This window comes from Oncorhynchus kisutch, linkage group LG22 (assembly GCF_002021735.2).
Source record: "Oncorhynchus kisutch isolate 150728-3 linkage group LG22, Okis_V2, whole genome shotgun sequence".
Lineage (NCBI taxonomy): Eukaryota > Metazoa > Chordata > Actinopteri > Salmoniformes > Salmonidae > Oncorhynchus > Oncorhynchus kisutch.
The window spans coordinates 184,036-199,652 of NC_034195.2; positions in this window are offsets into that span (position 1 = coordinate 184,036).

Genomic DNA, 15,617 nt, shown 5'->3' on the forward strand with positions numbered 1-15,617 from the left:
TGGGTCTGGGTCTTGGGTCCTGGGTCTTTGGTCTTCAGTCCTGGGTCTTGGGTCCTGGTTCTTGGGTCCTGGGTCTGGGTCTTGGGTCCTGGGTCTTGGGTCTGGGTCTTGGGTCCTGGGTCCTGGGTCTGGGTGGTCTTGGGTCTGGGTCTTGGGTCCTGGGTATTGTCTGGCTTGGGTCTGGGTCTTGGGTCCTGGGTCCTGGGTCCTGGGTCCTGGGTCTGGGTCTGGGTCCTGGGTCCTGGGTCTTGGGTCCTGGGTCTGGGTCTTGGGTCCTGGGTCTTGGGTCTTGGGTCCTGGGTCTGGGTCTTGGGTCTTGTCTGTCTGGGTCCTGGGTCTGGGTCCTGGTCTTGTCTGGGTCCTGGGTCCTGGGTCCTGTCTGGTCCTGGGTCTGGGTCTGGGTCTTGGGTCCTGGGTCTGGGTCCTGGGTCTTTGGGTCTTGTCTGGGTCCTGGGTCTTGGTCCTGGGTCTTGGTCTGGGTCTTGGGTCCTGGGTCTTGGGTCCTGGGTCTTGGGTCCTGGGTCCTGGGTCCTGGGTCTGGGTGGTCTTGGGTCTGGGTCTTGGGTCCTGGGTCTTGTCTGGGTCTGGGTCTGGGACTTGGGTCCTGGGTCTGGGTCTTGGTCTTGGGTCTTGGGTCCTGGGTCTGGGTCTGGGTCCTGGGTCCTGGGTCCTGGGTCTGGGTCTGGGTCTGTGGGTCCTGGGTCTGGGTCTGGGTCTTGGGTCCTGGGTCCTGGGTCCTGATCTTGGTCTTGGGTCTTGGGTCCTGGGTCTGGGTCTGGGTCCTGGGTCCTGGGTCTGGGTCTTGGGTCCTGGGTCTGGTCTTGGGTCCTGGGTCTTGGGTCATGGGGGGTCTGGGTCTTGGGTCCTGGGTCTGGGTCCTGGGTCTTGGGTCCTGGGTCTGGGCCTGGGTCTGGGTCCTGGGTCCTGGGTCTGGGTCTTGGGTCTGGGTCTGGGTCTTGGGTCCTGGGTCTGGGTCTTGGTCTTGGTCTTGGGTCTTGGGTCTTGGGTCCTGGGTCTTGTCTGGGTCTGGGTCTGGGTCTTGGGTCCTGGGTCCTGGGTCCTGGGTCTGGGTCCTGGGTCCTGGGTCGGTCTGGGTCCTGGGTCCTGGGTCTGGGTCTTGGGTCCCGGATCTGGGTCCTGGGTCTTTGTCTGGGTCCTGGGTATGGGTCTTGGGTCCTGGTCTTGGTCCTGGGTTGGGTCTTGGGTCCTGGGTCCTGGGTCCTGGGTCTGGGTGGTCTTGGGTCTGGGTCTTGGGTCCTGGGTCTTGTCTGGGTCTGGGTCTGGGACTTGGGTCCTGGGTCTGGGTCTTGGTCTTGGGTCTTGGGTCCTGGGTCTGGGTCTGGGTCCTGGGTCCTGGTCCTGGGTCTGGGTCTTGGGTCCTGGGTCTGGTGGTCTTGGTTCCTGGGTCCTGGGTCCTGGATCTTGGTCTTGGGGTCTTGGGTCCTGGGTCTGGGTCTGGGTCCTGGGTCCTGGGTCTGGGTCTTGGGTCCTGGGTCTTGGGTCATGGGTCTGGGTCTTGGGTCCTGGGTCTTGGGTCTTCAGTCCTGGGTCTTGGGTCCTGGGTCTTGGGTCCTGGGTCTGGGTCTGGGTCCTGGGTCTTGGGTCTGGGTCTTGGTCTTGGTCTTGTCTTGGTCCTGGGTCCTGGGTCTGGGTCTTGGGTCCTGGTCTGGGTCTTGTCTGGTCCGGGTCTGGGTCTTGGGTCCTGGGTCTGGGTCTTGGTCTGGGTCCCTGGGTCTGGGTCTGGGTCTTGGGTCTTGGGTCCTGGGTCTGGTCTGGGTCTGGGTCTTGGGTCCTGGGTCTGGGTCTGGGTCCTGGGTCCTGGGTCCTGGGTCTTGTCTGGGTCCTGGGTCTGGATCTTGGGTCCTGGGTCTTGGGTCCTGGGTCTGGGTCTTGGGTCCTGGGTCTTGGGTCTGGGTCTTGGTCTTGGTCTTATCTTGGGTCCTGGGTCTTGGGTCCTGGTCTGGGTCTGGGTCTTGGGCCTGGGTCTGGGTCTGGGTCTTGGGTCCTGGGTCTGGGCCTGGGTCTGGGTCCTGGGTCTGGGTCTTGGGTCTGGGTCTTGGTCTTGGTCTGGTCTTGTCTGGTCCTGGGTCCTGGGTCTGGGTCTTGGGTCCTGGGTCTGGGTCTTGTCTGGGTCTGGGTCTGGGTCTTGGGTCCTGGGTCTGGGTCTGGGTCTTGGTCTTGGGTCCTGGGTCTGGGTCTGGGTCTTGGGTCTTGGGTCTTGGGTCCTGGGTCTGGGTCTTGTCTGGGTCTGGGTCTTGGGTCTTGGGTCCTGGGTCTGAGTCTGGGTCTGGGTCTTGGGTCCTGGGTCTGGGTCTGGGTCCTGGGTCCTGGGTCTGGGTATTGGGTCCTGTATCTTGGGTCCTGGGTCTTGTCTGGGTCCTGGGTCTGGATCTTGGGTCCTGGGTCTTGGGACCTGGGTCTGGGTCTTGGGTCCTGGGTCTTGGGTCTGGGTCAAGACCCAGACCCAGGACCCAGGACCCAGACCCAGGACAAGAGACCCAGACCCAGACCCAGACAAGACCCAGGACCCAAGACCCAGACCCAAGACCCAGACCCAGGACCCAGGACCCAGGACCCAGACCCAGACCCAGGACCCAAGACCCAGGACCCAGGACCCAGACCCAGGACAAGAGACCCAGACCCAGACCCAGACAAGACCCAGGACCCAAGACCCAGACCCAAGACCCAGACCCAGGACCCAGGACCCAGGACCCAGGACCCAGACCCAGACCCAGGACCCAAGACCCAGGACCCAGGACCCAGGACCCAAGACCCAGACCCAGGACCCAAGACCCAGGACCCAAGACCCAGGACCCAGACCCAAGAGCCAGACCCAGACCCAAGACCCAAGACCCAAGACCCAGGACCCAAGACCCAGACCCAGGACCCAAGACCCAGGACCCAGACCCAAGAGCCAGACCCAGACCCAAGACCCAAGACCCAAGACCCAGGACCCAAGACCCAGACCCAGGACCCAAGACCCAGGACCCAAGACCCAGGACCCAAGACCCAGACCCAAGACCCAGGACCCAGGACCCAAGACCCAGGACCCAGGACCCAGGACCCAATACCCAGACCCAGGATCCAAGACCAAGACCCAGACCCAAGACCCAGGACCCAAGACCCAGACCCAGGACCCAGGACCAGACCCAAGACCCAGGACCCAAGACCCAGACCCAGGACCCAAGACCCAGGACCCAAGACCCAGGACCCAAGACCCAGACCCAAGACCCAGGACCCAGGACCCAGACCCAGGACCCAAGACCCAGACCCAAGACCCAGACCCAGGACCCAGGACCCAGGACCCAAGACCCAGACCCAGACCCAGACCCAGGACCCAAGACCCAGGACCCAGGACCCAGGACCCAAGACCCAGACCCAGACCCAGACCCAGGACCCAAGACCCAGGACCCAGGACCCAAGACCAAGGACCCAGGACCCAGGACCCAAGACCCAGACCCAGGACCCAAGACCCAGGACCCAAGACCCAGGACCCAGACAAGACCCAGGACCCAAGACCCAGGACCCAAGACCCAGACCCAGGACCCAAGACCCAAGACCAAGACCCAGACCCAGGACTCAAGACCCAGACCCAGTCCCAGACCCAGACAAGACCCAGACCCAGGACCCAAGACCCAGACCCAGGACCCAGGACCAGACAAGACCAAGACCCAGACCCAAGACCCAGGAACCAAGACTCAGACCCAGAACCAGGACCCAAGACCCAGGACCCAAGACCCAGGACCAAAGACCCAGACCAAGGACCCAAGACCCAGGACCCAAGACCCAGGACCCAAGACCCAGACCCAGGACCCAAGACCCAGACCCAGACCCAGGACCCAGACCCAGACCAGGACCCAAGACCAAGACCCAGGACCCAAGACCCAGACCCAGACCCAGACCCAGACAAGACCCAGGACCCAAGACCCAGACCCAAGACCCAGGACCCAGGACCCAAGACCCAGAACCAGACCCAGGACCCAGACAAGACCCAGGACCCAAGACCCAGGACCCAAGACCCAGACCCAGGACCCAAGACCCAGGACCCAGACAAGACCCAGGACCCAAGACCCAGGACCCAAGACCCAGACCCAGGACCCAGGACCCAAGACCGAGGACCCAAGAACCAGACCCAGACCCAGACCCAGACCCAGGACCCAGACAAGACCCAGGACCCAAGACCCAGGACCCAGGACCCAGACCCAGACCCAAGACCCAGACAAGACCCAGGACCCAAGACCCAGGACCCAAGACCCAAGACCCAGGACCCAGACCCAAGACCCAGACCCAGGACCCAAGACCCAGACCCAAGACCCAAGACCCAGGACCCAAGAACCAGACCCAACCCAGGACCCAGACAAGACCCAAGACCCAGGACCCAAGACCCAGGACCCCAGACCCAGGACCCAGGAACCAGACAAGACCCAAGACCAAGACCCAGACAAGACCCAAGACCCAGGACCCAGACAAGACCCAGACAAGACCCAGACAAGACCCGGACAAGACCCAGGACCAGACCCAAGACCCAGACCCAGGACCCAAGAACCAGACCCAACCCAAGACCCAGGACCCCAGACCCAGGACCCCAGGAACCAGACAAGACCCAAGACGGGACCCAGACAAGACCCAGACAAGACCCAGACAAGACCCAGACAAGACCCAGGACCCTCAACTGCCTGTTCAGGGGCAGAATGACAGATTTGTACCTTGTCAGCTCGGGGGTTTGAACTTGCAACCTTTCGATTACTAGTCCAGCGCTCTAACCACTAGGCTACCCTTCCGCCTGGTTTTGGTCTTGGTCTTGTCTTGGTCTTGTTCTTGGTCTGGTCTTGTTCTTGGTCTTGGTCTTGGTCTGGGTCTGGTCAAGACCCAGACCAAGACCAGACCAAGACCAAGACCAGACCAAGACCAAGAACAAGAACAAGACCAAGTCCCAGACCAAGAACAAGACCAAGAGCAGACGGCAGGGTAGCCTAGTGGTTAGAGCACTGGACTAGTAACCGAAAGGTTGCAAGTTCAAACCCCTGAGCTGACAAGGTACAAATCTGTCATTCTGCCCCTGAACAGGCAGTTGACCCACAGTTGACCAGAACCCAAGACCCAGGACCCAGACCCAGGACCCAGACAAGACCCAGGACCCCAGACAAGACCCAAGACCCAGGACCCCAGACAAGACCCAAGACCCAGACAAGACCCAGGACCCAGACAAGACCCAAGACCCAGGACCCAGACAAGACCCAGGACCCAGACCCCAGACCCAGACAAGACCCAGACCCAAGACCCTGACCCAGCCAAGACCCAGACCCAAGACCCAAGACCAAGACCCAAGACCCAGACAAGACCCAAGACCCAGGACCCAAGACGCAGACAAGACCCAGGAGATGCACTGAGCCTCTGCAAGTGCTGGCACGTAAACTAACAAGTCAACCAAGAGCATAGCCTGACAAGACTGGACACTCTTGGTTGCTTCTTGCAGAAATTCCAAACAGCTGGGGAATTTGATCAATTGGTAGCATGCTATAGGTATTGGGATCGATGCCCGCATTCCCCAAAAACACATTTTTTTGTGGATCCAAGAAAGCTCCAGTTCACACTTCATGCAGCCTTGTCTTACGACAACCTACTGTCATGTAACAATGACTAGCAACTTTCCTGTCACACTGATGTCAAAATGTCAGATGAAAAAGCAAGACATTACTTACTTTCCGAGGAGCAGCGTGGCACACACCATTGAGGACCACAACAAAGCTGGGGATAGTTTCCTTGAAGCCAGAGCATAAAGAAAGAACAAATACAAATGCCAAAAACCGGGATTGAACCAGAGACCATTAGTTCTTCAGTCTAACACTCTCCCAACTGAGATATTTCTGCAATTCACTAAACTTAATTATGTGGCACCATTGACAATTTACATGCATGTGACTCACAATTTTGACACTCAAAATTTACATATTAGCCAGTACGGGGATCGAACCCATGACCCAGACCAAGACCAAGACCCAGACTAAGACCAAGAACAAGACCAGACCAAGAACAAGACCAAGACCAAGACAAGACAAGACCAAGACCAAAACCAAAACCAGGCGGAAGGGTAGCCTAGTGGTTAGAGCGCTGGACTAGTAATTGAAAGGTTGCAAGTTCAAACCCCCAAGCTGACAAGGTCTTGGTGTCTGGGTCTTGTCTGGGTCAAACAAAAGACCCACCAAACAAAAGACCCACAAAACAAAAGACCCACCAAACCAAAGACCCAAACAAAAGACCCACCAAACAAAAGATCCACCAAACAAAAGATCCACCAAACAAAAGCCCACCAAACAAAAGACCCAAGACCCAGAAAACACCAAGACATTTTGACATCAGTGTGACAGGAAAGTTGCTTGTCATTGTTACATGACAGTAGGTTGTCGTAAGACAAAGCTGCATGAAGTGTGAACGACAGTTTTCTTGGATCCATAAAACAATGTGCTTTTGGAGAATGCGGGCATCGATCCCACTACCTCACGCATGCAAAGCATTTGACCTAATTCCCCAGCAGTTTGGAATTTCCGCAAGAAGCAACCAAGAGTGTCCAGTCTTGTCAGGCTATGCTCTTGGTTGACTTGTTAGTTTACGCGCCAGGCACCATTGACAATTTACATGCATGTGACTCAGAATTTTGACACTCAAAATCTACATATTAGCCAGTACGGGGATCGAATCCATGACCTTGGCATTATTAGCACCACACTCTAACCTACTGAGCTAACCGCTCACTAGCTATTGCACGCAATTGTTGAGATGCACCAAGCCTCTGCAAGTGCTGGCGCGTAAACTAACAAGTCAACCAAGAGCATTGCCTGACAAGACTGGACACTCTTGGTTGCTTCTTGCGGAAATTCCAAACAGCTGGGGAATTTGATCAATTGGTAGCATGGTATAGGTATTGGGATCGATGCCCGCATTCCCCAAAAACACATTTTTTTGTGGATCCAAGAAAGCTCCAGTTCACACTTCATGCAGCCTTGTCTTACGACAACCTACTGTCATGTAACAATGACTAGCAACTTTCCTGTCACACTGATGTCAAAATGTCAGATGAAAAAGCAAGACATTACTTACTTTCCGAGGAGCAGCGTGGCACACACCATTGAGGACCACAACAAAGCTGGGGATAGTTTCCTTGAAGCCAGAGCATAAAGAAAGAACAAATACAAATGCCAAAAACCGGGATTGAACCAGAGACCATTAGATCTTCAGTCTAACACTCTCCCAACTGAGATATTTCTGCAATTCACTAAACTTAATTATGTGGCACCATTGACAATTTACATGCATGTGACTCACAATTTTGACACTCAAAATGTACATATTAGCCAGTACGGGGATCGAACCCATGACCCAGACCAAGACCAAGACCCAGACTAAGACCAAGAACAAGACCAGACCAAGAACAAGACCAAGACAAGACAAGACAAGACCAAGACCAAAACCAGGCGGAAGGGTAGCCTAGTGGTTAGAGCGCTGGACTAGTAATTGAAAGGTTGCAAGTTCAAACCCCCAAGCTGACAAGGTCTTGGTGTCTGGGTCTTGTCTGGGTCAAACAAAAGACCCACCGAACAAAAGACCCACCAAACCAAAGACCCACCAAACCAAAGACCCACCAAACCAAAGACCCACCAAACCAAAGACCCACCAAACAAAAGATCCACCAAACAAAAGACCCACCAAACAAAAGCCCACCAAACAAAAGACCCAAGACCCAGACCACACCAAGACATTTTGACATCAGTGTGACAGGAAAGTTGCTTGTCATTGTTACATGACAGTAGGTTGTCGTAAGACAAAGCTGCATGAAGTGTGAACTACAGTTTTCTTGGATCCATAAAACAATGTGCTTTTGGAGAATGCGGGCATCGATCCCAGTACCTCACGCATGCAAATCATTTGACCTAATTCCCCAGCAGTTTGGAATTTCCGCAAGAAGCAACCAAGAGTGTCCAGTCTTGTCAGGCTATGCTCTTGGTTGACTTGTTAGTTTACGCGCCAGGCACCATTGACAATTTACATGCATGTGACTCACAATTTTGACACTCAAAATCTACATATTAGCCAGTACGGGGATCGAATCCATGACCTTGGCATTATTAGCACCACACTCTAACCTACTGAGCTAACCGCTCACTAGCTATTGCACGCAATTGTTGAGATGCACCAAGCCTCTGCAAGTGCTGGCGCGTAAACTAACAAGTCAACCAAGAGCATAGCCTGACAAGACTGGAAGACACCAAACAAAACAAAAGATCCCACCAAAACAAAAGCCCACCAAACAAAAGACCCCAGACCACACCAAGACATTTTGACATCAGTGTGACAGGAAAGTTAATCAGCAATCTAATCATTTAAACCTGTTGATATAAATTTTGTAAAAACTATCCTGATTTACAAATCTAAAATCTTTCAAAAGTTGGCGCTGTCTCATTAGCTTAAAAATCTAAACTAACTTTTTCCCACTCATATCTACAATGTTTGCATTCCCCAAAGGTCAATACTGTTCAGCTCGTACATTAATGATCTTCTTTCTTTCTGTACAGGGTCTGAAGTTCCAATATATGCAGATGATACAGTAATAAATGCATGCAAATAACAAACAATAAGCTACACAAGATCTCACTACTGTAATGGTTCAGATGACAAAATTGCTCAGAGACTCATGTTTGTAGCTAATTAAAATAAAAACAGTCTGCATGTTCCTCACAAAGAAAACAACTGATGCCCCTGAGAGAGATGTCTAAGTATCAGGGCAAAAGCTAAAATAACCAAATTCAACCTAGCTAATTTTCCAAAACATATGAAATTGTTTTGACAATAGAGTTAATAAAACTATAATTAAAATCTATGATACTCCCCCACTTAACAAACTACCTTAATAGTTTGGCCCAAGCTTGCCTTTCAACATTAATACCCATTCAGTCTTCTGCAAACAGGCTCTCAAAGTACTTGTTAGGAAACCCAATAGCTATAGAGAGCATAAGCTCCTGAGTTGGAAAAAATCTTATGCAATACACTGACGCCTATCTTGTATTCAAGATTCTAAATGTCCAGGCTCCCCTACTCAGTACTTTTATTGAACAGAAAACCCAAACCTTATGGCAGCAGATCCACAAGATCCGCCATGAGAAATGACTGTATAGTTCCTTTAAGGAAAAGTACCTTTAGTCAATCTGCTTTCAATGTGAGAGCTTCCCATGTCTGGAATACCCTGCCATTAGACACACACAACTGTGATTAATGATGCACTGTCACTGTAAAAATAAAAACTACTCAAACTGCAATCAACTTTAATGACCTGACATTGTTCCACGTAATGGAAACAGATTACAATGTTAGACTACATGAACTTTCTGCTCAAATTCACTGGTGTAATTATGATTAAGCTACAACAAGCTCCTTCAGGAGACCCCAGGGTTTGACCTGTTGGACCCCAACATGAGAGTCATAGATGTTAGTTATAACTGCCTCCACGACAAACACCTGAAGAGTTTTTTCCGCCATCCGGAAAGGAAGAAGTTGCTGGTTAAGCAAGGCCTCATCACCTCAAATGAGAAGGCAAGGCAGACCTCCCTTTTCTTTCCAAAATCTAAAAGTGACACTTATATGGAACTGAGAAAATTGGACAGGTGTAAGCAATATGATGGCTAGGTGAAATGTTTGCCATTTTGCTTAGTTTACACAAATCCAAATCTACATATGGTCATTGTTAGTGCAGGTTGTAAAAGAGAATGTGTTCTTAATGTCTTACCTGGTTAAATAAAGGCTAAATCAATCAATATTGGGGTTTCGGGTAGAGGTAGATTTGGGATTGGGTGTTTGTACACATGAACTTCCTCTAAAAATGGCTCTTTTGTGGCTCCTCCCTTTCAGGTGCTGTGTACGTGTAAAGAGTACAATCGCTACAGTAGCTACATCAAGTCAGTTCAGTTGCTGTGGGAGAAGCAGTGCTGTGCCCAGCAGGTTAGAGTGGTCTGCTTTCTAGATGCATAATTATAAAAACACAAATGCTATATTGTAAGACATCTTTCCATGCGTTTTATTCCAACTGTGTATGTAACTTGCTGTCGCTCATGGATCGGGAAAGGGTTTTCTGATCACGTGACAAGACCAGGAAAAACGTGTGGAAGGCAAGGGTGCAAATTAATCTCTCTCTCTCAGAAAATGCTTTTGAAGCAGTTCCTAGTCTTGTAGCAGCAAGGGGAGGTTCTGTCCCACATCTCACTGACGGATATTAGAGATTAGCTCATTGCCAATGGTAGAAACTACTTCAAGAACACGTTATTAGAGTGTTATTAGAATCTTTTACTCAAATTTGTTTTAAAAAAAACATAAGCATAGGTGTGGAATCACGTTGACCTATCTCGCAATAACTTAAGAAATAGATATGGTGGACAGTTTGAGTATTAAGGTTAATCATGTTTTATGTTCCCTTGTATGTGAAGTTTTCAGAGTGAAATGGAAGAGGGGAAGAACCTTCACTTGGCCGAACTGTCTTGGGATGTGAAACGACGCCTCAGGCTTAAGGAGCTGGAAAGAGAAGTGTGCAGGGAGCTGCGCCTGGAGCGCCAAATCCGCTGGTCGGTGATTGGACAGGTAAGGATGGAACAGCGGCCCTCCTAGGGCTGATATCAACTCACAGTTGCTTAAGCAGCAGTAGGACCTCAGTGTTTCTGTTGGTATCTTCATCCATTTGCCTCTCTTTCTCACCCGTCTCTCTTAGCCTGGTAGCCAGATGGGAGATTGGAGACCCCTGGGCATGGAGACACACACACCTCTGGGAAAGGACTCTCCCTTCAGACACTCCACCTCCTCGATGGACACTCTTTCCAGTCAGATCTCGACTGAGAACCTCAAGGTTGCTAGGCTACATATTGCCAGACCACATATTGCCAGACCACGTTCTGCCAGACCACCAACTGAAAGATCTAGCAGTGACTCTGATCACTCTGGAACCTTGTCTACTGTGATGACCTGCTCACCACATTCATCTAGCCCTTCAGTGGTAGGTCATTTTGGTCATGAACATGTTCCCAGCTTTCACTCTTCGGGGGCTATAGACATATTACTGCTTCCTTGTCTCCCATCTCCTGGGAAATCCATATACAAGTACAGTGGCAAGAAAAAGTATATGAACCCTTTGGAATTACCTGGACTTCTGGGTAAATTGGTCATAAAATGTTAGGCAATTAATGTCACAGTTATGAAACTAAAGAGGCCTTTCTACTGACTCTGAAAAACACCAAAAGAAAGATGCCCAGGGTCCCTGCTCATCTGCGTGAATGTGCCTTAGGGATGCTGCAAGGAGGCATGATGACTGCAGATGTGGCCAGGGCAATAAATTGCAATGTCCATACTGTGAGACGCCTAAGACAGCGCTACAGGGAGACAGGACGGACAGCTGATCATCCTCGCAGTAGCAGACCTCGTGTAACAACACCTGCACAGGATTGGTACATCTGAACATCACACCAGCGGAACAGGTACAGGATGGCAACAACAACTGCCCGAGTTACAGCAGGAACGCACAATCCCTCCATCAGTGCTCAGACTGTCCACAATAGGCTGAGAGAGGCTGTACTGAGGGCTTGTAGGCCTGTTGTAAGGAAACCGGCAACAACGTCGCCAATGGGCACAAACCCACCATCGCTGGCCCAGACAGGACTGTCAGAAAGTGCTCTTCACTGACAAGTCATGGTTTTGTTTCACATGGGGTGATGGTCGGATTCGCGTTTATCGTCGAAGGAATGAGCGTTACACCGAGGCCTGTACTCTGGAGCGGTATCGATTTGGAGGTGGAGGGTTCGTCATGGTCTTGGGCGGTGTGTCACAGCATCATCGGACTGCGCTTGCTGTCACTGCAGCCGGTCTCAACGCTGTGCGTTACAGGGAAGTCAACCTCCTCCCTCATGTGGTACCCTTCCTGCAGGCTCATTCTGACATGACCCTCCAGCATGACAATGCCACCAGCCAAACTGCTCGTTCTGTGAGAGATTTCCTGCAGACAGGAAAGTCTGTGTTCTCAATCCCACTGAGCACGTCTGGGACCTGTTGGAATGGAGGGTGAGGGGTAGGGCCACCCCCCCCAGAAATGTCCGGGAACTTGCAGGTGCCTTGGTGGAAGAGTGGGGTAACATCTCACAGCAAGAACTGGCAAATCTGGTGCAGTCCATGAGGAGGAGATGCACTGCAGTACTTAATGCAGCTGGTGGCCACACCAGATACTGACTGTTACTTTTGAACCCCCCTTTTGTTCAGGGACACGTTATTCCATTTCTGTTAGCCACATGTTCAGTTTATCCTGTTTGGGATAGGGGGCAGTATTTTCACGTTCGGATGAAAAGCGTGCCCAGATTAAACTGCCTGCAACTCATGCCCAGAAGCTTATATATATGCATATTATTAGTTGATTTGAATTTAAAAAACTTTGGCATTTCTAAAACTGATTGAATGATGTCTGTGAATATAACAGAACTCATATGGCAGGAGAAAACCTGAGAAAAATCCAATTAGGAAGTGGGAAATCTGAGGTTTGTAGTTTTTCAACTCATTGCCTTTCTACTATACAGTGTAAATGGGGTCATATTGCACTTACTAAGGCTTCCACTAGATGTCAACAGTCTTTAGAACCATGTTTCTGGCTTCTACTATGTAGGGGGAGCGAATAAGAGCTGTTTGACTAAGAGGTCTGGCAGAAGACCATGAGCTAAGTCATGCACGTGGCCGTGAGAGCGAGCTGCGTTCCTTTTCATTTCTAAAGACAAAGGAATTGTCCGGTTGAAACATTATTGAAGATTTATGATAGAAACATCCTAAAGATTGATTCTATACATCGTTTGTGTCACGCCCTGGTCTTAGTATTTTGTGTTTTCTTTATTAATTTGGTCAGGCCAGGGTGTGACATGGGTTTATTATGTGGTGTGTTTGAATGTAATGAAAAATGACTGCAACACAAAGGAGGAGCTATGGACTAAAGTGCTGGCGGATTTAAGCCTAGAGTGATCAACTGACAAGAGCACACCAGCAAAGCTTTGACAGATATTAGTGCTGTGTAGGAACTGTAACAGCCACAGTCACTTTCCCAGTAAAAGGTATATAAAGGGGGATCATGAGAAACTTGTGATCCTCGCTACAATATGAGAGATACTTCATATTGAGAATCATCACCGGTAAATTACTTTTTGCCATACTCCATTTGTCCAGGATTAACTTTGACTAAAAGTTTGACGGACGGTTTTGCCTTACAAAATATTTCTGAAGAAAAGCTTATCCAGAGAAAGGACAGAGGAACCTGCTTGATGGAGGGAATACATAAGAATTGCATTACCCATCTCTCAATAAAGGTGGTCTATCCTTGGGGGATCAGCACCAGAATTAATACAGGGTCAAGAAAGGTCAAATACCTCAAACGGTCAAAAGTTAAAAACCGGCTACATGGTAGAAGGCATTTAGTGTTTATACAGTATAAGGAATTGGAATCTGGAAGTAATAATTGATTAGATCAAATTAATATTGCTGAGAAACCAATTACAGGAAGGTGACTGAAGGAGCTGAATCATAATTAAGGTAATTGTGTTTAAGTTTTATATAAGGGTTTATATTGAGAAGTGCTTAAACTGTCTAGCAATAACTATCCGGCATAACGCTTTAAGGATTGATTGAGCATTATTGTTGTATTGAGAAACTGTATACCCATTGAATTGTAATAACGTGTATAAGACAAAAAACAGAGTGACTTAATAAAAGCTTGAAACTTTGACAACTAGGCCAGAGTAACGATCTGGAGAGCAAACGCCGTTGACACTCTCACTGAACAGAAAGTGACCCTGGTTATAGGTTAAAGTGATTGCACTAAGGAATATTTCATTGTGTGGACAATAATATATTTTTAGGAGAGTCAATACATATAACAATATTAGTTTCCAAGAGACTACCAGCTGACGAGCATAATAACTAACAGAAGATGAGTTATTAGGTATTGATATATACGAAAAGAAGACACAAGGTAAGAGAGTATATTTTAGAATTTCGCGCTCTGCCATTTCAGTGGTTGTTGTCGAGGGGTTCCCCTAGCCAGAAGATGTCTCAGTTGTTCAATCTTGTATGTTCATACAATTATTTGCACATGTTATGTTTGCTGATAATAAACACAGTTGACAGTGAGAGGACGTTTCTTTTTTTGCTGAGTTTATGTGAACCCTTGGTTTTAATAAACGGTTTGCCCTACTTTGGCAGCAATAACCTCAACATTTTCTGTAGTTGCAGATCAGACCTGAGCAACGGTCAGGAGTAATTTTATACCATTCCTCTTTACAAAACAGTTTCAGTTTAGCAATATTCTTGGGATGTCTGGTGTGAACCACTCTCTTGAGGCCCTGCCACAGAATCTCAATCGGGTTGAGGTCCCCTACTCTGACTGGGCCACTCCAGATGGCATATTTTCTTCTGTTGTTGATTTACTTCGGTGTTTTGGGTCGTTGTCCTGTTGCATCACCCAACTTCTGTTGAGCTTCAATTGGCGAACAGCCTTACATTCTCCTGCAAAATGTGTTGATTAACTTGGCAATTAATTTTCCCATCGATGATAGCTAGCTGTCCAGACCATGAGGCAGCAAAGCAGCTCCAAACCATGATATGATGCTCCCTTTACCATACTTTACAGTTGGGATGAGGTTTTGATATTGGTGTGCTGTGCTTTTTTTTCTCCACACAATGTTGTGTGTTCCTTTCAAACAACTGAACTTTAGTTTAATCTCTCCACAGAATCTGGAACATCCAGATGCTCTTTTGTGAACTTCAAACGTGCAGCAATGTTTTTATTTGGACAGTCGGTGGCTTCTTCCGTGGTGTCCTCCCATGAACACCATTCTTGTTTAGTGTTTTACGTATAGTAGACTCGTCAACAGAGATGTTAGGATGTTCCAGAGATATATTTAACTCTTCAGCTAATACTCTAAGATTCTTCTTAACCTCATTGAGCATTCTGCGCTGTGCTCTTGAAGTCATCTTTGCAGGACGACCACTCCTAGGGAGAGTAGCGTCAGTGCTGAACTTTCTCCATTTATATACAATTTGTCTAACCGTGGAGTGATGAACATCAAGGCTTTTAGAGATACTTTTGTAACCCTTTCCAGCTATATGCAAGTCAACAATTCTTAATCTTGGGTCTTCTGAGATCTCTTTTGTTTTAGGCATTCACATCAGGCAATGCTTCTGGTGAATAGCAAACTCAAATTTTGGGAATTCTTTTTAGGGCGGACAGCTCTAACCAACATCTCTAATCTCGTCCCAATGATTGTACTCCAGGTTAGCTAACTCCAATTAGCTTTTGGAGAAGTCATTAGCCTCGGGGTTCAAATACTTTTTTCAACTTACACTGTGAATGTTTAAATGATGTATTCAGTATAGACAAGAAAAATACACTCACCTGTGCGTTATTAGTTTAAACAGAATGTGTTAATCTGTTGTTGTGACTTAGATGAAGATTAAATCTAATTTTATGACCAATTTATGCAGACATTCCGATAATTCCAATAGGGTTCATATACTTTGTCTTGCCACTGTATTTGGATGATATGATATGCGTTTGC